The sequence below is a fragment of the Coptis chinensis genome, chromosome 6, assembly GCF_015680905.1.
Source record: "Coptis chinensis isolate HL-2020 chromosome 6, ASM1568090v1, whole genome shotgun sequence".
Taxonomy (NCBI): domain Eukaryota; kingdom Viridiplantae; phylum Streptophyta; class Magnoliopsida; order Ranunculales; family Ranunculaceae; genus Coptis; species Coptis chinensis.
Genome location: NC_141461.1, coordinates 36,136,566 through 36,162,010, shown reverse-complemented (window position 1 = coordinate 36,162,010; position 25,445 = coordinate 36,136,566). Strand labels below are relative to the sequence as shown.

Genomic DNA, 25,445 nt, shown 5'->3' with positions numbered 1-25,445 from the left:
GTCAGTGTAAAGGTTATGTTTCGTCTAACCTTGCTGGAGTAGGCAATTTGGGGGAGATGGATTGGTTAATGGGGTTTGACCAAGTTCGTACGGACGAACTGCCTACATATCAAGTTCTCTCCTCTAGGGGGGACTTGAATCAGGTCAGACGTAGTTCCTCATCCTCTTTATATAGGCAAGGAGCCCGTTCCTCTTGCTCTTCTGCTTCAGGTCAGATCCAGATATTCAGGTCACTTATGAGCCATGAAGGCGAGTTATGAAGAATCAATGAGCTGCATGCCTGAAGCTTCGGTCTTGATGGTTGCAATAAAGGCTTACGTTACCAGCCGTTATGGAACGAGAGGAATGATCGCTAGTGAGGTCGCTTCATGGTGAGATTGTCTATTCGACTCAAGTCACTTTGAAGCGAGCACTACAACAGATTGACTTTTTAGCTACAAAACGTTTAGTGGCGATGGAAAAACGTAGCTAATGATCATTTTCAATGACGTTCTTGTCGTCGTCATATCTACATTGTCTTGCAATTAAAAATCAGCTTTTAGCGACGCTTTTTATGTTGTTAAAAACCACACTCAAATTTTTTTTAAATATTAAAATTAGAATAAAAAATTTGGCGATGGAAAAAGTGTCGAAAATATCTTTTTATCATCACTGACGAATTATTTGTGGGTGATGATAATATATCTCCGACGTTTAACAAAATCATCGCTAGATATTATGTCTTTTGCAACATTTTTTATTGTAGGCAAATCATATTGTTTAGAAGTAAAAATTATAAGCATAATTGGGACATTACTAGCGTCCACAGGGGATGTAATATTTCACCACTTAACAAAGCTTTTGGGGAGAAAACAATTTCTAGCCCCTCTGAAAATTTCGTCATTTTCCCCCTATTTTTCATTTTTGTTTTCATTTCTACCACCCAAGTTTTAAGTTTTTGGTAAAGAACCAAAGAGAGAAAGAAAAATAAAAGGAAAAAGAATGGAATGACCTTTGCTACCCACGCACTCTCTCATTCTCCCTCCGAAAGAAAAAGAACAGCATTTCTTCTTATCTCCATCACTGATTAACACCTCACCACTGAATCACCTCCTTCACCGTCGATACAATCCATCTCCATCACTCTTTATTCTCTCTCCTCTTAGGGTTTCAATTTTGATTTTTGAGGTTTTCGCTCTAGTTTTTTTTTTTTTTTTTTTTCTTTTTTTTTTGCTACCTTTTCTTACTATATTTAATTTTGATTCATGGGGTATTCTTCCAATTTCTTGATGTGTTACTGCAAGGTCCGAATTTTCTTTATATTTTCTCATTCATTTTTTTTTTTCAATTTTTCTTTTCAATCTGTTGAGAAGTGAAGTAGTCGTTTGTTTCAACATGTATATGTTCACTCTACAATCTACTCTTCCTTGAGTATGTGGACTGACATCAATTTAGTGGAGCTGGTTTACACGTGGGTCATCCCCTTGGATATACAGCTACAGATATTCTTGCCAAATACAAAAGGATGCAAGGTTTCAATGTGTTGCATCCAATGGGGTGGGATGCATTTGGATTGCCCACCGAAAGCAAAGATGCTATTCAGGTTTGGTTAAAGTAATAGTATTTATAATGTTTTAAGTAATACTTATGTGTTCATGTCCTATGGTTTTTTATGTGCAACAGATAGGAACACATCTAAAAGTCACAACAATGAGGAACATTGAGCGCTTCAGGTCCCAAGTCATGTAATGTCTATTTCTCTTCTATTTCTTGTTTGTGATATAACTCACCTTTTATTACAATGATTTTCTTTTTGTTGAATTGTTTTCTTTCTTTGCAGCTCAAATCTTTAGGTTTCTCATATGATTGGGATCGTGAAATTTCACCACCGAACCGCAATATTATAAATAGACTCAGTGGATATTTCTTCAACTTTTTAAGAGAGGACTTGCATTTCAGGTGTTGGATTTATTGCTTTCTTTTTTCTTATTGCATTCAAGTGTTTAAGTAAGCATCCACATCATGTGGTCCACTATGTTCTTTTTCAGGCGAAAGTGCCGACCAATTGGTGCCCCTCGCCCTGGTAATCGTCTTGGCAAATGAAGAAGTGATAAACGGGGTTAGTGAACGTGGTGGTCATCCAGTTATAAGAAAGGTAGTGGCTTTGCTTCATCTTCTTTGTTAAATATTATTTGTTCAGTTATATTTTTATGTTTTTTCTTTCTTTTTCTCTTCACATACTTTTAATTAACAGCCGATGCATCAGTGGATGCTAAAGTTCACTGCATATGCTGACCGTCTTCTTGAAGATCTTGATGGCCTTGACTTGCCTGAAAGCATAAAGGATATGCAGCGGAATTAGATAGGGAGGTCAGAAGGAGCTGAAGTAGAGTTTTGTATTCTTAACCATGATGGACATGAAAAGGGTGTAAAACTCACTGTTTATACCACTAGACCAAATACCATATTTGGAGCAACGTATGACTTACACCTTTCATTTTACCAACTGTAACATTGGTTTTTGTTTTCAAGAATTTGTTTTACTAATTTCTATTTTCTACCACCCTTAAGTCTCCAATGGCATGTGCAGTAAAGGACCTATCAATCTTTTGATCCTCAGGTATCTAGTTGTCACATCTGAACATCCATTGTTGTCGTCAATTTTGTCTGACTCCCACAGAAAATGCGTATGTTAGTCGTTTTCTATATCCACTGGGCCAAAATCGTTTTTTAATAGTGGACAAATAGGAGAGGACTAATTTGTAAACGCAGGTGGAGGAATATAGAGAGCTTGCATCAAGAAGAAGTGAACTCGAGAGGATTGAACTTCATAAGGAAAAAACAGGAGTCTTTAGTGGTTCATATGCTAGAAATCCAGCTAGCGGTGAAGCTATTCCAATATGGGTTGCAGATTATGTGTTAGGAAGGTCTGTTTATATTCATTCTCTTGCATCTATTTCTTTTTGCTTCGGAGTAACTTTATGTCAGATTTGTGCTATGTTTATTAAGCAACTTGTATTTAATCTTTTAATTAAGGAAAAACCTAGTTCAATAGTTGTCTCCTTTAATATTGTAAATGACTATTAGGATAAACTTGTGAAACTTGCAATGACTATACTCGTTTTCTCCAAGTTATATGAACTCTTCTCAGATCTTGCGCACTCATCAAGACTATGGTACCAAGAACGATAATGGTTGTACCTGCTCACGATTCTCATGACCATGAGTTTGCTATGAGATATAATATACCAATTCATTAATTGTGTTGTAAATCCAGATGATGAAAGTTTCAGTAACTTTGAATAACCATATGCTAGAGATGGAATTATTATCAATTCTTCAAATACTGCAGTTGGACTTAACATTAATGGCTTGCTCTCCAAAGATGCTGCTTCCAAAGTGATAGAGTGGGCTGGGAATACAGGACATGGAAGGAAGAAGGTATTTCAGTTTCTCAGCTATCTCGTGTTGCATAGCCATGGAATCTCCTCATATTGTTTTTTTTTTTTCCTTTAGGTTAACTATATAATTTATGCATGATGAACTTACAAGCTCTTAGTTTGTGTTATTCTTTACTGGTTCTTAATATTTGGTTTTTATTTTTTGATGTCTTTGGCACCAAACTATATTAGAGTCTGTAAAGGAATTTATATATATTTTTTGTTTTTTTGCAGATGGACGTGTGAAACCACTAAAGGTTGGTTTGGTTATTACAACTTACAAAAGACAGTTGTTCAATCTGGGCAGTAATGTGATGTTTGACCATTTTATAGAGGCGATTTAGACTGAATAAAATTACTTGTAGGATGTTAGAGTATTTTTTCTATATTTTGACCATATCAAAGAATGATGTAAATTTTCATTTTTTATATTTAATAAATGAATACTTTTGTCTTGGGTTGATATGTGATGTTTTTTTGTGTTTCAATTGAATGTTAGCAAAAAATAAAAATGATACAAGGAAGACGTGCTAAATGTTTGTACAAATGGTTCACATTTGGCGGTGATATTAGTAAAAATTAAAATAGTTTAGACCTTTAACAACGATAGAAACGTTGTTTATTTCAACAAAATTTCAAATTAGTTTTATTTTTAGCGATATTAAAAACGTTGCTAATAACACCATTTTTATAGTTTGAATTTTTAGTGATGATTATAACGTCGCTAATAATGTTAAAATTTTCAAATATTTTGGACTTTTACTGACGATATAAATGTTACTAATAAGGTATTGATAGCGACGATTTTAAAGACGTCATCCAAAAAACATCTATTGCGACGTTATTATATAAAGAATAAGAAAATAGTTTAGCGACAAAATTGAAGCAATGGTGACGATTATTATCGTCGGTGAAGGTATCATATTTTGCAACGTTGTAAAATTGTTGCTATGTATCTTTAATGACTATAGCTTTAGCGACGATCGGCTGACGCTCCAAAAAACGTTGCTAAATCTAATTAGCAACGTTTTTGCAATATTCAGCGACGTAATTGTTTGTCGCCAAAGACCCTGTTTCTTGTAGTGGAGCTCGCAGGTCGAGTATGGTAGATCGGTTGGTGGTGACATTACTCTGGGCGTGAGTTGAACAGGTTGCTTGCCTGAGTCAAGTCACTATGAAGCGAGCTCGAGGACGAGGATACGAGGTTGGTTGTTAGTTTTGTATATGATGGACACGTGTGTGGTATTCATTGGATGTGAATATTACTCCCTCACATAGCCCAATCTCAGTAGGTCGTTTAGTACATCTTAACAATCTGCTGAGAGAGAACGTTTGTACGTGTGTAGCATGTGTGTGGAATAATAACCGCCTCAATTTTGGAAGTCGAAAAGACAAGATATAAGGAGACGTGTCGGTTTAGGGTTCAGTGCAATGATGGCCTGCATTGGGAACTGAACAGGCGGCTTGTATAAGACGTTTTGGGGAATTGGATAGTTATTGTTTTGCCTCATTTCCTTCAGATTTTTTAGATCGCTGAGTGCTCGGGTTAGTTCAATCTCCTTCGTTTCGTTTCGTTTCTTCTCGCTTGCTAGTTCAACTTTGCTTGTTTAGGTTCTTTCCTTTTTTGTTTTCACATCATGTTTGACTCCGATGACACACGATCGGAGGAGGTTATAGTAGGGTCGGTAGGGTTTGATAGTGAAGAAGATTATGTAAGATCTGAGTCTGTAGTTGCTGTGAAGAGTACCTCTGGTCGTTGTGAGGGTTCTTCTTCTGGTGGGCTGCCCCCTAGAACTGTAGATAAGCGTGCTTTGGAAAGTTTTGGAGATTTGAGGGATGCTTGTGGAATAGATGTTAGCGACCTGGAGATACATGAAATAGTGGATGACGTTGATGCTTTAAGTAATGTGTACACCCCACGGGGATATAGGGTAGTAGTTTGTGAGAGGCAATTACGAGCTGGCATGAGGATACCGTTCTCGCCACTTGTTTGTAATTTTTTGAACTTTTGTAAGAAAGCGCCCTGCCAGTTCGTTGGCAACACTTGGCGTTTGTTGAGAGTATTCGACCTGTTGAATGAGAGGTTGGGGTACCGAGTTGAGGTCGCTGATATTATTGAGCACTTTGTTGTGAAGTGATCTCGTGCTCATAACTTTAGCTTGTAGACGGTCACGGGGAAGTCGAGCATTTTGGATGGTGTGAGCAATGAGCTTTGGGAGAGAAGGTCGTTGTTGTTAACTGTGCGGGGAGTGATCGAGAGGTTCACTAAGCTTAGCCGAGCTAAGAAGCAAGAGAAACTGCTTGAGGTAGCTGTTTTCTTTGTGGAAAGAGGAGGTCGAGGGATAAAGCTCAAGCGGAGTCAAAAGAAAAGGGCTCGTGGTCAGGTCGATAGTGAGTCTTCTAACGAGGTCATCATGTTGAGGGAAGATAGTGGCATTCTGACCAGGGAAGCTAGGCATAAGAGCCGGAGTGGGACGTTGAGGCCTATGGGAGGTGTTGGGACCTCTAGAGGTGATGGTGGGATGACCAGGCTTAATGGTGGAAAAGGTCACCATTCTAGTTCTGATCCTGCTCCCCGGGAACAAACCAGGAGGCAAACGCCCGCTCTGGTGGATGTGGATGAACTGAGAGTTGTAGCTCGTGAACCTGGAAGTTTGTTGAAAAGAAAAGTTGTTGCTGATGACGATAGGACGGCTAAGGCAGCTTGCCTGGAAAGTATAATGGGGGGAGAGTCTGGTCACCGGTCTGTAGGGAAGAAAGTTGGGCATTCTAAAGTGGTTTCGAGCTCTCTGGTGAGGTCGTTCCAGAGGATCGACCTGGGAGATGATGACCTGAACCCGCCCAAGAAAGAGAAGAGTACTACTATTGTGACTGTTGTTCCTCCTGTTAAAAGAGAGAAGTCCTCTGTCAAGGGTAGTGCCAAGGCTGGTCTTGGCAAGGGGAAAGGTGGCGCCTTCGAGACGGTGTCACCTATGTTCACCTCGATACTGGGGAAACCCAGTACGTGATGAGGTCTGACTGTAGCTTCCAGTCGCCTCCAATCGCGAATTGCTTGCTAGAAAGCGTCATTCTCAATGGACATGTATAACTTGTATAACTTGGTACGTACTTGTATAACTTGGTTTTTTGCTGTGTGTTGCGTAAGATGATTTATTAATTTGTAGACATGCTATTTCATAGGTACTATCCGGTTATCAAAAGTTGAAAGAGCTAGTTGTGATTGCTGAGGCTGAGAAGGGGGAGCAAGAGAAGGTGAAGGAAGAACTAGAGAATGTCCGTTCTGTTCAAGTCTTTTTCTAAACCAGTTATGACGAACTGAACAAGCAACACGATCAGATTGCTCTGAAAAAAATGATCATGGCAATGGCGCTAGAGGAAGCGAATGACGAGGTGGCACTGTACACTGGGTACGTGGATAAGGCAACAGCTGCGGCCAAGACGACGAAGGACGCCTATGAGACTTTGTTCGGAGAGGCGAATGAGCTGGCCAAGGACTACAACGATCTGGAGCAGAAATACCTTGCCTTACAGGAGGAGCCAAAATGTAAGGCTTGAGGTGCAGCAGTGTTAGACGCACCTGGAGATGCTAGTACCGTTCTTCCTGTACCTAAAGGTTCTGCTCTTGTGACTGATGTTGCCTCGGATCTCATTCTAGATGGAGCTGCGGTGGAGGACGTGCTGGAGCCCCTAGTCACTGAGAACTTGCCAATGGTTGCTTAAATCTTGTCTGTTGTGAGAGAATGTTTGCTTGTTTTTGTTTATCTTGTCTATGATTAGTTGTTATGACACAATAGAGCTGGTTTTCTGGGCTTGCTTGGGCAGTTCGCCTTTATTTATTTCTACATGGCCTATGGCCGATACATTAAGAACTGATAACCCATGCTTGCCTGGGCAGTTCGCCTTTTATGATCTGCTTTATTTCGGAACGAACTGGCTTTCACCTAAGTGGCAGTTCGGTAGTTATAGAGATCTGGTTTCCTGAGCTTGTTTAGGGAGTTTGCTCTTTTACCTTTATAAAATGCATGTCTATTTTCCTCTCTTTTTCTTGATGTCTTGAATGAAATTTGCTTGATGTTGTTGCACTTGTTGTATGTTCAACTGGTAAGAAGTGTCCAGGCTATGTAGCATTTGCGCTCTAGTGGTCATGTTGCTCTTTGTAGAGCGTTCTTTAGTAGGTCGCGTCTTAGCATTGCAAACTTCAATTAGTGAGAAGTGCGGAGGCTATATAGCTTGAGGGCTCGAGTGAGCATCCTACTCGTAGAGAGCGCTCTCCATGTTAGCGAGTTCTATTGAGAGAGAACGTTAGCACGTGTTTGTCTCGTGTGAGGAGGGGACACGTTTGTGAGCAGAAATAGTAACCATCTTGTGTTATGGAATTTGAAAAGATGGCGGGTTATGCGGCATGTTGGTTAGGGTTTCGGTATATTTATGGTATGTCTTGGGAAGTGAAACGGTTTGCCCTAAAAGACTTTTTGTGAGAGGTTTAGGTGTACTGCTTCGTCACTTCCCTCAAGCTATTTGCTCAAGTTCTTGCCAAAGTTCTTGTCGAAGTTCTAGAGCGCTTCAGGTTGGTTTCTGACTTCTTTTCATTTCTCTTCTTTTGTGATATGTAAGTTTTGTATGTTTCTTTTGCTGAAAGTTGTGTTGTCAATGGAGTGTAGAATGTCTAGGGCAGATGGTGATGATTTTGATTATTTGGTCCCTCCAATGGGAGGGGTGAGGGAGACCTCTCCGCTCATCTTCAAGGAGATTGAGTTCTTGCCACGCCGTTCACGCGATCTGCGTAAACGGAAGGTCGTCGTTTCTGACATGAGGGCCAAGAAGCGAGCTAAAACTGTTGGTCACTCTGCTTCTGGTCCGCGCAAGTGAACTGGAGGTGTGGTGTTCAGGTGCCCGAGTTCTAGGGTGGGGTCGACCTGGGCGCTCACGACCGTGCTGTCGCAGGTAAGGGAAAAGCTGCTGCTAGAGAGAGCTCTAAAACTGGTTCCTTGGGGAGGCGTGGTGGTGACATGGGCAGCAACTTCGTCTATACTGGGAAGACGGGGAAGAAGCATGCAGTGAAACGAACTGACTGCAGCTTCGGGTTGGCACCCATAGCTAATTGTCTCTTGGAAGGGATTGTCTTGGAAGGTGACAAGGAAGAGCTGGACGACCAAAATTTGGACAAGACTTTGAAGACCATGGATATGGCATGCTGTTTGGTAAGCTTTTAACCTTCTCTAGTGTTTTCTATCTTATCGGCGAAAATAACATTGTTGTTCCATTTGTAGTTTCTTCCTGGGTATCATAAACTGAAGCACACGGCCCAAGTTATGGAAGGTGTGGAAAATGATGTGAGCAAGATAAAGCATGACCTATTGAGCTTGCAGCTCGCTCGAGAGGCTGAGAGGAAAGAACTGGAGGATCTGAGGAAACTGTAACAGGACGCTGTGTCTGAGAGGTCATTGCTGGTCAATTCTATGGTTGAAGTGCAAGAAAGACTGGGAGCAGTAACTGAGTACGCCAAGCAATGCAAGTTGGTTACTCGTCATGCTCAGCAGGCATATGACCGAGTGTGCCAAGATTATGCATTGTTAGAGGAGACGTACTTTGAATTGAAAGGAGAGCGTGAATGTAGGTCTTTAGGTACAAATGTGCTTGTCGTACCTGGAGATACTAGTAACGCTCTATCTACCAGTACTGCTCCTGCTGATCGAACTATTGTGCTTGTTGATGACAAGCATGTTACTTCTGATGTTTGACCATTGCTTCTGCATTTCTTCTTCCTTGGTGAGGTTTCTTTAAATGTTTCCCTAATTTTTAGAGTTTGTAAGTGGTTGTAAAACAATAGAACTAGTTTCCTGGGCTCGCCTGGGCAGCTCACTTTTTGAAATTGTTGGGGCTCGGCCCAAATACATTAAGAGTTGATACCCTGGGGAAACCTGGGTAGTTCGCTATAGCTTTAGTTTTGAGATCTAGACGAACTGGTTTCCACATAAGTGGCAATTTAGTAGCTTTAAAGAACTGGTTTCCTGATTGTGTTCAGGAAGTTCGTATTTGCACTTATGAAATACATGTGTACTTTGAAGTATGATCTTACTTTTGTCTGAATGCTTGTTGCATATACTATCATAGGAATTTGACCTAGAAATATATATATCCCGTTGTCTAGGAAGGCATAGGATGCTATGAAGCGTTTGAGCTCGTTTGAGTGTACTACTCAAAAGAACATTTTGACTGTTATCGAGAATGTTCTGCACTGAGTTTATCCCAGAGTATAATGTTATCAACTAGTGAGAAATGTTAGAGCTATGAAGCCCTTGAGCTTGACTGAGCATTGTAGCTTAAGTAAGTGTATTGCTCTTAGAGAGCAGTCTTCACTAAATTAACCTTAGCAATGTAGGTTTTGAACTAGTGAGAGGTGTGTTGGTTGTGTAGCCCTGAGCTCGAGTGAGCGTTTAGTCATTCAGAACGTTTGAGCTTTGGAGAGTGTTTAAGTTCGTTTTGATGTTTTGCTCTTAGAGAGCGTTATGCACTTAGTTGACCTTAGAAGTATAGGTCTCCAACTAGCGAGAAGTGTTAAGGCTAAGTAGCATGTGGGCTATATAGCCCTGAGCTCGAGTGAGCGTTTAGTCATTCAGAATGTTTGAGCTTTAGAGAGCGTTTAAGTTCATTTGAATGTTTTGCTCTTAGAAAGCGTCCTGCACTTAGTTGACCCTAGAAGTATAGGTCTCCAACTTGTGAGAAGTGTTAAGGCTAAGTAACCTGTGGGCTATGTAGCCCTGAGCTCAAATGAGAGTTTAGTCATTCAGAACGTTTGAGTTTTGGAAAGCGTTTAAGTTCGTTTGAATGTTTTGCTCTTAGAGAGCGTTCTGCACTTAGTTGACCCTAGAAGTATAGGTTTCCAACTAGTAAGAAGTGTTAAAGCTAAGTAGCATGTGAGCTATGTAGCCCTAAGCTCGAGTGAGCGTTTAGTCATTCAGAACGTTTGAGCTTTGGAAAACGTTTAAGTTCATTTGAATGTTTTGCTCTTAGAGAGCGTTCTGCACTTAGTTGACCCTAAAAGTATAGGTCTCCAACTAGCGAGAAGTGTTAAGGTTAAGTAGCCTATGAGCTATGTAGCCCTGAGCTCGAGTGAGTGTTTTAATGTTGAGAACGTTTAAGCTCAGTAGAGCGTTTTAGTTCGAATGAGCGTTCTTGTGCGTAGACTTGACAACATTGGGATATTGCAATTCATTGATGCTGAATAAACTATATGGATAATGCTAAGAAAAAGAATTCATGGAAATGGAATTTTTTATTGATAAAATTTCTTTAACAAGAAAGTATTCCACGGACGTGGAAGTGCCTGTCTATCTTGGGTTTTGATCCAATATGCTCCATTACCAACGACTCGTTCAACTATATAAGGGTTTTCCCAAGTTGGTGCTAATTTTGAGTCATCCTTAGTCTTTTTCAAGACTAGGTCACCAGGTTGGAAACTTCGAGGGTTAACTCACTTGCTGTATGTCTTCCTCAGAGTTTGGTGGTAGGCTGCCACTCAAATGGCTGCTAGGTCGCGTCGCTCTTTAAGTAAGTCGACCTCTCGAGCGAGAATGGAGTCGTTCTGACTAGATTCGACGATCTCAGATCGAGTCATTGTAATTGTAAGCTCAGTAGGGATGACAGCCTCAGTACCGTAGCATAGTGAGAATGGTGACTCGCCTGTGCTAGAATGAGTTGTCATTCTATGAGCCCATAGAATGTTTCTAGCTGCATTGTCCACTGGCTTTTGTTTTTTTCGATCTTCTTTTTCAAGTTCTCCAGAAGTGCTTGTTAGTGGCTTCTGCTTGGCCATTGCTATGAGCGTACTAGGGAGTGGAGAATGCATGAACGATCTTCCACTTGGCCAAGAATTCTTTGACTATCTTTCCCTTAAATTGGGATCCATTATCCATCACCAATGTGTGGGGAGGCCAAATCTGGTAATGATGTTGGTCCAAATGAAGCTTTTGACATTAGATTCTTTAACATAAGCCAAAGGAATCGCTTCTACCCATTTGGTGAAGTAGACCGTTGCAGCTAGGACGAACCGAAAACCTGTGTTTTTATGTGGAATGAATGGACCCATGATGTCCAATCCCCACATGTGAAATGGCCAAGGGCTGGCTATGTTGATGAGTTCTCGAGCTAGCTGGATAATATTATGGCCAAATGTTTGGCACTTTATGCATTTGAGTACATACTTTTTTGCATCGATCTGCATTCTTGGCCAGAAGTAGCCTTGTGAGATCGCTTTGTGAGCCAAAGAGCGACCTCCTGTGTGATTTCTGCATTCTCCCTCGTGGATTTCTGAAAAAATTATTTGACCATGTTCTGGGCTTATGCACCTCAGATGGGGTCCTCCGACTAATTTCCTGAAAAGTTTGCCATTTACAAGGCAATAACGACCTGACTGATATTGAATCTGTTTGGCCTTGGTTCGATCTGCTGGTGCTATGCCGAGCTGGATATAATCTATGATAGGTTGCATCCATGTTTGACTCATATGAGTGTCGGAGAGTGGGCATAGGTCGGTAACTTCTAGGACGCGCTCACTTTGGTAAGCAAGTCGACGACTACTTCGATGAGTAGTTTTCTAGGGTCACAGTTCGGTGTTTGGGTTGTGAGGTGCGCCAAGTTGTCAGCGCGGCGATTCTCTTCCCGTAGGAAATGGTGTATGGTGACTTTTTTGAAAGAACGTAGCAATTGATTTACAACTTTGAGGTATTTAGAAAGGTTACCTTTATTGGTAGCATACTCATGGGCGACCTGACGAACGACCAGTTGTGAATCGCTAGAGACCTTAAGCTCCTAAACATCGAGCTCTAACGCCATACGGAGTCCCATGATCAGGGCTTCGTACTCTACTTTGTTGTTGGAAGTCACGAAATCGATGCAAACTGACTTTTCCACCATAGAACCATCTGGTGACATTAGGACTACTCCGACTCCACTGCCCCGGGATTGCTAGCTCCGTTCACGAATAGTGACCATACTGACGGGCCTAGTTGTTTAGAGGTCGGGGTACTGTCTTCTGGTTCCCAGTTCAAGTCGTCTATTGGGAAATCTGCTAAGAAATCGACAACGACCTGACCTTTCTGAGATGTTCTTGGGGTGAACTCAATGTGGTGTTCACCGAGTTCTTCTACCCATACTGCCATGCGAGTTGTCTTATTGGCTTTAAGAAGGATCTTCTTAAGTGGCAGGTCGGTGAGCACTTTGATTGGATATGCTTGGAAGTAGGGCCTGAACTTTCTTGCAGAATAAAGTAGTGCCAGTACTGCCTTTTCAATGTGGGAGTAGTTTTTCTCAACTGACAACAAAGTCTTGCTCATGAAGTAGATCGGTTTCTCTGCTTTCTAGTCTTCTTTGAAGAGAACTGAACTGATGGTGAAGTCAGACACGGCTAAGTATAGCCCCAGCGTCTCACCATCAATCGGTTTTGCCAGCATAGGTGGTGTTGTCAAACAGTCCTTAAGAGTAGAGAACGCCTGGTGGCATTGCTTGTTCCAGGAGAATTGTTCACCCTTTTTGAGAATTTGTAGGAAAGGTCGGAATTTATCAGATGCTCTCGATATGAATCGATTTAGAGCTGCCACCATCCCCGATAATTTCTTTATCTACTGCTTTATTTTTGGATCTAGCATATCCAAGAATGCTTGAATCTAGTCTGGGTTTGTTTCTATCCCTCGTTGAGATACCTGATATCCAAGAAATTTCCCGGAGGATGCTCCAAAGAGGCATTTCTCGGGGTTGAGTTTCATCTGAGTTTGCCTCAGCCTGGAAAACGCTTGTTCGAGATGACCCAAGTGATCTCCAACTTTCATGCTTTTTACCACCATGTCATCTATGTAGACTTGCATGGTATCTCCCAACATGTCTTGGAACATATAGGTGACCAATCGTTGGTAGGTCGCTCCAGCATTCTTTAGGCCGAACGGGAGAACGTTGTAGCAGTAGATGTCTTGCTCTGTTACGAATTAGGTTTTCTCTTGGTCTTCTTCTGCCAGTGGGATCTGGTTGTAGCCACTGTATGCGTCCATAAATGAAAGGAGTTCGTGGCCAACAGTTTGGTCCATGAGTTGGTCTATTCTAGGTAAGGGGAAGTCATCTTTAGAGGTTTATTGATTGACATTGGTGAAGTCGATACATAGCTGAATTGTGCTGTTCTTTTTTGGGACTGCTACAATGTTAGCGATCCACTCGAGGTATTCCACTTTTCTAATGAAGCCTACTTTTTTTATGTTCTCGCTCTCCTCATTTATTGCTTTTTTGAACCTAAGAGATAGTTTCCTAGGTCGTTGGCGAACTGGCTTAGCATTAGGGTTGACATTCCAGGCACACCGATGTACGACCAAGCAAAAACATCTTTATTTAATGATAAAAAGCTTACAAGTTATGCCTTGAGAGTAGGATCAAGGTTAGCTCCTACATAAATGAACTTGGGGTCGTTCTCAGTTCCTAGGTTGACCTTTTTCCTTCTGCTCAGTCTGATTAGCTGCCTCAGTGGGCTGAGCGACCTCTAAGGTCTTGGTCTCTGGCAGTGTCTCCTTGACCGGAAAGGGTAAGGCGACCTCTGGGGTCTGAGCTTCTGGAGGGGCGTTTTGGACTGAGCCGCCAGTGTTCTCCCTTGTCAGTTCAATGAGGGGGGTCATGGTCAATACTTCTTGACCTGAGAGATGAAGTCCTCTGCCATTTTGGTTTTGGCAATCTCTCCTTTATTTTTTAGTGAATCCCCAGCGGGCTTGCTAACTGAGTGGATCTGATTACAGTTGTGAGCATCGAGCTGGTTGCTTTGGAGCTCCATCATACCTCTGGGACCAGGGAAACGCAACACTTGATAGAGTATTGATGGGACTACTTGCATTTTGTGGATCCAACGGCATCCTAGTATAGCAATATAGGACGAGATGATATCCAGAATGCTGAAACGCTAGCGTGTGTTGATGCTGACCTTGTCTTCATGTGACCCCACTGAGACAGGTAGAATGATGTCACCTATTGGGTTGGCTCGTGATCCATTGAAGCCATAAAGGGGGGGCTATTGGATCGACCATGACTGACTTGGGCATGTTCATCTCCTTTAGAGTTCAATAGAATAGGATATTGCACGAACTGTCTAGATCTATCAGAACGCGTTTGATAGTCCAGTCGTTGATTTTGACGTGGACTACCAAGGCATCATTATGTGGGAGGCACACCTTATTGAGATCGGCTTCAGTGAAGGTGATGTCTCCTGAGTTGCGGTCATTCGTGCGTGGGATGGGAGTTGCTTGTGAGGAGAACTGGTAGACTTCTTGGAAGGCGCCTACCCGTCTCCTTTTCTCCCTTGTGGACGTGACCGAGTTGTCCTGGAAAGTGATCATGTTGATGGTTATGTTGTTGTCTCTGTCTGAGGAGTGTTGGCGACGCTCGTGACGCAATCGCTCATTTGAACGTCCTCTTGTATGGGAACGAGCTCTATTGCTTAGGCGAGGTGGAGTTCGGCTTCGCTCTCTGCGAGCCATGAGTTTGTGACGCAGATTGCCATCGGGTATATCAATATAATGTTTGATATGCCCTACCTCGATGAGGTCTTGAAGGTAGTACTTGAGCCCGCGGCATTCATTGGTCATGTCACTTTGCTTTATGGAAAGCATAGTATGGCTTTCCTAGTGTGTCTTCTGGCCGTTTTACCTTAGGTCGGTAATAGGTCGCTATCTTTATTTTCTCCAATATGTAACTTGGAGATTTTGTAAGCACAGCGAACTCTCTTTTGGTTTGAGTTCGGGTGCTGGTCTACTGATCCTGTTGCCTAGGTCGCTTCTTGGAAGGTGGGGCGTTGTCTGAAATCGCAATGACCTCAACTGCTATCTTCAGCCTTTCTTTTTTGAGGGCTTCAGCAAGCTTGATGTACTTCTCCACACTTGCGTATAGTTCGGCCAATGTTTCAGGGTGTTCTTTCATGAGTGACCTGGACAGATCAGTGTTCTTTCTGATCGCATTGGTGAAGGCCACTGTGGCGAACGACTCCTTGAGGCCGCTCTCCATGGACAGTAACTCCGTCTTTAGATGTGAATTGGTTCGTCACTCTTCTGAGACAATTGGAAGAGTGAATTGAGGTCGGCTGTCTTATGTCTGTTGTGGACGTACTAGCTGGCGAACTGGTCAGTGAGCTTTACGAAGCTGTCTATTGAGTTTGGTCCTAGCGAGTAGAACCAGTCGAGAGCTCCATCTTTTAGGCTTGCTGGGATCAAGCGGCATTGTAGGTGGTCGAACTCCTGCACACTGTAGAGTGCTAGGCTCTGAATGTAGCGAGCTACGTGCTGACCAGGGCACGTGCTGCCGTCATACATTGAGAAACGAGGCTGAATGAAATCTTTGGGGGAGGATTTATTAAGTACCTCCAGATGAAAGGTGATGCCTGGTACGTCTTCAGCATCTTTTGGACGACCTGAGTGGCATCCTTCTTCCCAGTGCTTTGTTCAATCCGCTGGGAAAGGCTGTTGATCTGCTGGTTGACCTCATTTATCCAGTCCTCAGTGGTAACTCTATTCGGGTTCCGAGACTTGACTTGGGTTTTGAGAGCGGCGTTTTCCTGTCTGAGCTGGGTGATGCTACCGTTCATGGCTTCCATCTAGGTAGTCATAGCCTTCAGTTGATCTTGGAGGCTTTCCATGCTTCGTGGGCTTGAGATTTTGTTTGAAGGTTTTTTGTTTGAAAGTTTGTGAACTCAAGAAATCTCCCCACAGACGGCGCCAATGTAAAGGTTATGTTTCGTCTAACCTTGCTAGAGTAGGCAATTTGGGGGAGATGGATTGGTTAATGGGGTTTGACCAAGTTCGTACGGACAAACTGCCTACATATCAAGTTCTCTCCTCTGGGGGGGGATTTAATCAAGTCAGACGTAGTTCCTCATTCTCTTTATATAGGCAAGGAGCCCGTTCCTCTTGCTCTTCTGCTTCAGGTCAGATCCAGATCTTCAGGTCACTTATGAGCCATGAAGGCGAGTTATGAAGAATCAATGATCTGCGTGCCTGAAGCTTCGGTCTTGATGGTTGCAATAAAGGCTTACGTTACCAACCGTTGTGGAACGAGAGGAATTATCGCTAGTGAGGTCGCTTCATGGTGAGATCATCTATTCGACTCGAGTCACTTTAAAGCGAGCTCGCAGGTCGAGTATGGTAGATCGGTTGGTGGTGACATTACTCTGGGCGTGAGTTGAACAAGTTGCTTGCCTGAGTCAAGTCACTATGAAGCGAGGACGAGGATACGAGGTTAGTTGTTAGTTATGTATATGATGGACACGTGTGTGGTATTCATTGGATGTGAATATTACTCCCTCAAGTCGCCATTCTGCCATTTTTCAATTCTCTGTCAAGTCTTTTATGCACTCTTTTTCTTCCCATTAGTCTATTATTACACCAAGTGAAACTTGAACCCCATATCCCTAAGAGAACGTGCCTCGAGCATACTCAGAAAACCCCCAGCTTCAACCAAGGACAAAGACACTCCTCTTGTCTCACTAACACTGACAATCTCATTAAAGTCTCTCATACAAATCCATGGTTCCAAACTTGGAGGCTTCAGTCCTGGCAGAAAATTCCATTGTTGAGCTAATGTACTGTATCAGGTTGAGCACTTCCATATACACGAGTAAAATAACAAAACATAGAGTTTTCGCCTCAACTATTCTAGAATGGCACAATCAAGAGGTCCTTACATAAAACTTAAACTGTATATACATCATCCCCATCATCACAATAAATTTGATCAAACATACACCAACACACAGTACAGAAGCTTTGACCTTGGTCACCAGCAATCTAAGGCATCAGGTTTGCAGTCTCCAGCGTGTACAGAAGATCGAAGCTCGGTCAAACTTAGACGGAAATAAAAAGACCCGGACGGGAGTCAGTAATTTTCAAGGCTAGAGGCGGTTCGTCGTTAAGAATCCTACAGCTCTGTAGTGTCCGTTGATATGTATATAAACCCATTACCCATCCAATGTTTTTTAGTGAAATTTGGAGATCCTAAGTTGGCTGTACGACCTTGTGGACTCTGGATAGTCGGATATTCGGTTTCCAAGTTCAACACGAACTCTTACACTGGCGTCCAACTAGAAACTCAACTTGTACTATTTATATTTAGGGAAGCTAAGCCGTTCCCTTGTTTTCTAACACAACACCAGGTAGTATGTCTTCAATATCATCAATCTACTCCCCCTCCCTTCCTTCTTCACCACCACCCTCACCCCATTTTGAAGATCATTATCGTCCTGATCTCATTATTGGCTTGTTCGGCATTGCTATAATGATCATTTTCATTATTTGGCACGCACTTTTTGGTAAGCCTATTTGTGAATATAGTGATGGTCAATCTTCAGCAACTCGTCCTCTATTATCACAAACAAGGGATCTTGAAGCAAACTTAGAAGGAAGTCCAACGTTGTCATCGTCCATCAGTGATCCGTTAGTTGTTGAATCATTATCAAAGACTAAAGAATGTGCAATATGTTTGGAGGAGTTATTGCAAAAAGAGCAGCACGAGTTGTTGCGTTTGCAGTGTGCACACATTTTTCATAGATCATGTATTCTTAAGTGGAAGTATTGAGTGGCCTTGGCTAAGAGAAGGAAGTGCCCAATATGTCGGGGTCCTCTACAATAATTTTTTAAAATTTCTTTGTATGTTACGCGTACTTTTACCTCGGGAGTTTGTAGGTTTTTATTATGTGACGAGCTAGTGCTTGTGAATAGTACAGTTACAAATTTTTATAATATCGTTATTTAGCACCCCCTTCTACAACTTTACTATCTCTAGACCACCATTGCTATAGATTCTCAATCATTTAGGCTTTACGTGGAACTATCTGAAACATACACGTTTGCACTGTCTTTATTTACTTCATTCCTTATAACCTCCTGCAGCAAAAAAGTATCACAATGCAATGTATTAGATCAGTAAACCAAACACAATCAAAACAACATAGCTTCCAGCCTCCCACTGTATCACCAACCCCCTTGAACAAAAGAAAAGGGGGAAATATTCAAACACTGCAGATCATGATGTTGTTAATAGTACCATCATGATCTGACTGATTTCTATTTTACTCCAATTGCTCTTCATGTGGCAAGCAACATACTAGCTCTTCGATTAAATAAAAAATAATAATAATAAAGTACCGACAACATCGAGTTTTCAGACCTTTCTCGTAATAAATGTCTTTGCTGTTCTATGGCATAAGATTACAAAGAATCATCTGAAGGAAGTTCTGTGCACTATTTTACCTGGTTTACAACTGCGATATTGTGAATAACAATTTCAACAGGCCGGAAGCGATTCTTTATGGTGCAGTTCGTCAAATAGGATGCGTGTTGGCATGAGAACTAAGAGTGGTTGCCCTGGCCTAAACTTACTTACATCTATTGTAACTTCTATGGGGTCCTCCAGTTCGCTAAGTTGTATAAGTCCAAAGAGCTCAGACTAGCGCAGGCGTCGTTGCTTGTTGAATTGAGCCAAGCAACACGCCGGATTGATCAAGCAGTTATGTGGTTTTGCGGAATAAGTACAAATTGAGCCTACCAACAAAAGTCTCAATGTAATTCCTTCGTACTCTAGGCAGTCAACAGCAAAGTTGACCTCTCAAAGTAGATGAGATTATAACATGTCTTAGTTTACTCATTACTCATTGCGTTCCTCCATGTCTGATTCAATCCATAGGCAGTCAACAGCAAAGTCCCTGACCTCTCCCAGCAGATGAGAAAATAACATGTCTTAGTTTAAAACTCAAACAAATATATATATATATATATATATATCTGATTCAAAATATAGGTCATGTCCCCAAAACTCAAACAATTATATATATATATATATATATATATATATATATATAGTCCCTCTATTATAGCCCAGCAGTCATATAAATATATATATATATATATATAAAAATTGGAATATCATTGGAATATCCGCGAAAAATATACTCATGAAGGTTTTAAAACCCCAAACCTCCTCGCTCCTATTTTTCTCTCCCTTATCATCTTTCGTGAGAGCACTCTTCTGAATAACTTAAAAATACTCCCTTATCAGGTTTTAAAACCCCAAACCTCCTCGCCCTATCTTCTCTCTCCTACCTACCACTCTCTCTCTCTCATGTTTTCCTCTTTCTCTTTTTCGAAATCAGTGCCACACAAAACAGTGATTTTTACTGATAAGTGATAATGTATCACTTTCTCGAGTAGAAAGGGAGAAGACAATAGCCTTCTCCATACTGATCATATGACTATCCCTGAAATTTTAGAACAAAGAGACAGTTGTTGTTCTTAGACAAGAGTCTATGTCGATTCAGGAACTTAAAATGGTAAAAAAGGAAGCAAGTTTAGCTCTACACTTAATGTGTGAAAGTCTACTACAGTACTACCAGGATCAATGAGCATTGGAAAAAAAGGGTAATGTAAGTGTGAGAGATCGAAAGGGAAAAAGAAACACGAAAATGAATGGAGAGAGTGAGCAGCTTTTTATTCACCAACGAATCATTGAACAAACTTCTGGTTGAAAGAGGTTTCTGATGTTGCCATTTAGGATGCATTGAGTATTGGCGTTGGGTCAACTCATTCAGATGGAATCAATATCTAATATCTAATAACAAGAAGTAATCCTAATGAAGAAAAAAAATACATGATCACTTCTCTTATATGAGAACGAACCATGAAAAGGCATGAAGTTGTTTCAAGTTAATACTAGATTCACATTTTGTGAGTAGTGACTATCATTAGTTTCAATAGAGAACCTATTATCCTTCGAATTTCAAGAAATAACACGAAGGCCCATGAATCAAATAGTTGCTCTTCACTGATCTTTATCCAACAAGAGCTTAGCTTCTAGGCTTGAGACTATCAGGCTAAGATTTTCCAGCTACTAATGGTGAACTGTTTTTAAGTAGATGGAACTCTGTTTTGCCTTGCTGAACGTGAAAGCAGTTTAGCTCTTGGAGAAAAGCCAGGTTGAAGTTGTAGGTCTTAGTGGTGGCGAGGCTTGCATCCCAATGATGTATAGTTGATTTTCATACTTCAACTTCAAAACTCCCACAACTCGACAGGTGCACATTATGTTCCCTCTTGAGTTCTAAAATATACACACCCAAAATCCCTCCGCTTGGTAGAAGGCATATTGCGAGCAAGCTGCACATGTTCAATTTCACCAAATTTCTTGAACTGCTTCTGCACTTGCACTTCGTCCCAGCTAGCTGGCAAACTATCTAAGAAAACAGATTTCACCTACAATAAGTGTAAATCAAATTACTAGAGTAGAACAAACCGTTCAGAGATCATAAACTTTGAAGACATAAAACAAATAATGATAATACTTTTCATTATAAGCCATCTTATAATAATATATTAAAAATCGACAAGCTGAACAAGCAAGAGTCATTAAATTGAAATTCACAGATGTCAGAGATATGGATAGGGACTTCAAAATAAGCACAAATAATCTTATAAATAGCATTTCCAATCCAATCGCACTAACAAATGAATTTAACATAAAGTAACACATCCAAATTAACACCTCTAAAATTAAACTTCCTAAAAGTTCTTGTCTTTTGTTGTCGCACTAACATCTATTTTTGTATCCGCCATATGGTTTGTCAAGTTAGAAACTAATAAAAGGAAAAAATGAATTGAGGTTTTAGAAATCAAAAGAATTGGAAACTTGGGTACCGATTTCGATTTCAAAAGGAATTAACATATAGCGACGAGATGAGAGAGAGAAACACGACAGAAGTTATGAGAAAGAGAGAGGGAAATAGGAGAACGAAAGAGAAAGAGGGTGGTAAGAGAGAGAGTGAGAATTATAGTTTGGGGTTTTGAGTTCCGAGCATTAATGTTGGTGAGAGTATATTTCGGGGATATTTCAATTTTTATGTGAAGTCCATTTACGGACGCCCTTGAGAAGCGAGAGATATATATATATATATATATATATATATATATATATATATATATATATATATATATATATATATATATAATAGAGGATTTTATATACAGATTTTGACAGGATTTATGCTTAGAAAATGTTGAAAATACAAAGGTGATTCTGCCGAAAATTTTCTAGAAAAATCACTGTATTTTATATATATATATACAAAGGTGTATCTTTTATACAAAGGTATATACAAAGGTGTATATATAAATATATCTTTTATACAAAGGTGTATCTTTTATTATATATATATAAAAGATAGAGTGATTTTTCTAGAAAATTTTCGGCAGAATCACCTTTATATTTTCAACATTTTCTAAGCATAAATCCTGTCAAAATCTGAGAATTAAAACAATATATTTCTCAATTATCAGCCTAGCTACTTAACCGTCTCGACCAATACCAGAACAATTAAGTAACCAGTTTAGCGGATTCAACTCCCACGAGCCCAGACTTTACATAAATAATAAAATGAACATTGACGAGAATTAAGTCATCTTAAATGTTACAAACACTAACTAAATACTAACCCAAAACCTCAAGTCACATATATAATAATGTCAAACAATTATTTCAACCAAACCAATTAAATTTTCAATAATGATTAACACCTTTGCTCCTAACTCAACTAACATGATTCCCAGTTCTTGTACTAAAAGCACCATCACTCGATCCACGTGTCAAAAGTGTTTTCTTAATGAGCGAGCAAATACATGTCCTAATGCAAAATACCTAAGGCTGGTCAACAGTGAATTAACCAAATCTAAAATGCAAGAAAGAGAGATACCTCCGGCATGAGCCTTCAAGGGCTACTTGCAACGCCAAGTGACGACTAACGAAGTCCTTTAATTCTCCTCTCAAGCTTAGAACCTATACGCTTACCTAAACCCCACTAATATTAATATTACAGCCCGGCTCCTAAAAGGACCTTAAATAAGGATCAAATCTAAAACAACCACAACTTCACCTACAAAATGATGTAAACCCTAATTTTGTGTGCATATGATCTACTAACTATAAAGAACATCTCTACAAAACTTCAACTCGTTTGACAATTTTTAACATTGGCAAAAGATGATTTCAAAAACTAGACATTTCTGGATCATTAGATATTTTTTCAAAAGTGGACAAAATTTTTTATCTAAGTTAGAGGATATCAAACGAGTTGAATTGTTATAGAGATGTTCTTTATGGTTAGTAGATCATATGCACAAAATATTAGGTTTTAAATCATTTTGTAGGTGAAGTTGTGGGTTGTTTTAGATTTGGTCCTTATTGAAGGTCCTTTTAGGAGTCGGGCTGTATATATATACACACACACATATATGGTAAGCCACCACTACGAAAATGTCAGTAGGCTTACCATCCTACAAGAGAGAGAGACGAGTTTGGAATAGGCAAATATCATCTAATTCCATAGTCCAAAACAAACGTGAGAATATTATATCACTACCAGATAGAGGCTGCATTTTCAAACAAAGTTGCATGCGTATCCGAATCCTTCAAGACTCGTGAGCGAATAGTTATAAGCTACGAGGTACTAATAGAAGTCCAAAATTATTGAACAACAAACCAAATCACTACAAACTAAATCATCACACAGTAACAAAAATTCCTATAAGGAGCTACAATATCGCCAAGGGTATTCAGTGAGGTCATGATAAATCTTCCGCCACATGCTCAATGAATTTGACCGTCATGTGCTAAATGGGTTATACTTAGTTGCATGCATTGACCGCCATGCTAACATCATGGGTTCCACATGGTCACATGCATCAACCACCATTCTAACACCATGAGTTCAACATGGTCACACCACTTTCGTCAAAGTGGGTTCAACATAACATCATTCGAGTCCCCAGGGTTCAACATGAAGACTTTATCCACATCCAAATGACCATCCACAAATAAGAGTACTGAGTACTACGTCTCTTCAATTACGTATATTAACCAACGTTATCACGAAATCAAATATCTACAAAGACAACCAATACTTCTAATCATAAAGTGGTTGCTTACATACCTTTCAAGGGATCAAGCCATACGTAGTTCTTCCATTAAAGCTCGACAGTTCAATATTAGAACTCAACAATTCAACATCTATCAAACAAACGTTACAACAAACAATATTGCATAACCGAACTGTAGCGTTCATTTACAGATAAAGATTTCAAATCATATCAGATAAAGGTGAGGTCAAAACTATAAAATCAACAAGAACAAGAAGTACTAATTCAACTAGACAAAATCCCAATTCAAACATAATTGTTCAAGCAAACAATAGCGCAACCAAACACGCATTTAATCATTCATCCATCTACTAAGTTCTTGTATTCAAGGCTAAACTGAATATCACTATAAGAGAATTTATACATAGAGATGTATGTCTCTGATCTTTATGGGACTTGCAACAAGAAAGATAAACTAGGCTTCGGAACCCAATTCCCTCCATCAAGCCAAACTCTTAAAAGAATAGATAAGAGGGTAGTCTACAAATATCATCATGAATCTAGTTCATATATAAACATACGGGAAATTAAGTTGTAAAGACTCAAATTCTCGCTAAGGGTATTTTCATAAATTTCATATTTAACCTAGGGTCATTTATGTAATTGGTCAGTCGGGTTTATATTTCAAACGTACGTAACTTAATGAAACTTAACTTCGACTCATAAGCCACGTTAGGTAAGTAACTCACATACAAAAATTTGACCAAAAATGTCGGTTAGCGGTTTTATGCGTTCGAAGCTGGCACGAGTTAACCGCTTACATGCATGAGTGGGGTATCGTTATAGCCGCGGTGAGATAGAATGTAGGAGATTAAAGATTAGCGGGATGGGCCGAAAAAATAATTACGATGCGACGTCAAATGAGTTAGTGGTTAGGAGTGAATTAGGACTTTAAGCCTAATTTTGACATTTTGGGCTTGGGCCTTAATTAGTTAAACATGTGAAGACAAAAACCAAACAAAACAACAAAAAAATCGCACAGACAAACAAAATCGCACCAATCCCTCCAATTTCGCCCAATCTCTTAAACCCTAGGAGAGAGAAACCCAAATTCACCCAAAATTCGGTGATTAAAACCTCAATTCCTCACACCCAATCCTTGACAACACTAAACGCGAGAGTGGGGATTCTAAAATTGATGGGAATTAAATTATTTCCATGAAGGTGAGTAATTTCGTTTGAAACAAATAGTTTAAACTCAATTTCGGTGAATTGGGGGTGTATTGATATAATTCATTGAATTGGAGATATATTGATTGTAATTTATTGAATTGGGGGTTGTTGGATTTCGGCAGTAACAGTTTGGAGAAGCTAGAGTGAGCAAAATTTGGTGGAGAAGCAAGCTATGGAGCTATTCTTGCTGACTTGGTAAGGATTTCGGTATATTCAATCAATTTTAGAGCATTTATGTTAGTTCACACTTGTTTAAGATCATGTTGAGTATTGAGTGAGTGAGAAAGAGCACCCACTTGGTATTATTGAATTTAATGCGAATTAAAGAGTGGAATTTGTTGTAGTTAGAGTTGGAAAAAAAAATCATAATCATTAGTGGATTGATAGATATGATTGGCATTGACGTGCTGTTCTACAGTGGCTGTAAACGACTACAGAGCCCTGTCAGAGGAACAATGCTAGCAATGGCTTGTAGCTCTGTTAGCTACGAAACCAAATTCTTAGCGTCGAGATTTCTTCTCGACTTACATTAGATAAGAATTTTCTCATTAGTTTGATAAACTCTAACGATCTACGTATATATATGATGTATAGGAGTAATGAGAGTGAATTCGGTTAAGCGGGCTCGATTTGGTTAAGTGGGCTTGAGGAGAACAGAACTTGCTAAGGTAGGAACCTACATACCAATATATAGCATGCTTATTTTCATGCATTATTTGATTTGTTTAAATTGTTAAGAGATAGTTGCATATCAACCATGCATGTATATATGGTATTCATGTTTTGCATTTGTATTTTTCCGTGATATAAACTAAATATACGGATAGCTTTTGTGTGAAAAATGAGTTTGCGAAATCGGGGTAGTGGGGATTTATTTTCT

At 40.1% G+C, this 25,445-nt stretch overlaps 1 pseudogene; it reads left to right on the top strand.

Annotated features, from left to right (window-relative positions):
• The first annotated feature begins 243 nt into the window (after positions 1 to 243).
• On the top strand, positions 244 to 3,698 carry LOC147492774 (leucine--tRNA ligase, chloroplastic/mitochondrial-like; annotated as a pseudogene).
• The last annotated feature ends 21,747 nt before the right edge of the window (positions 3,699 to 25,445 follow it).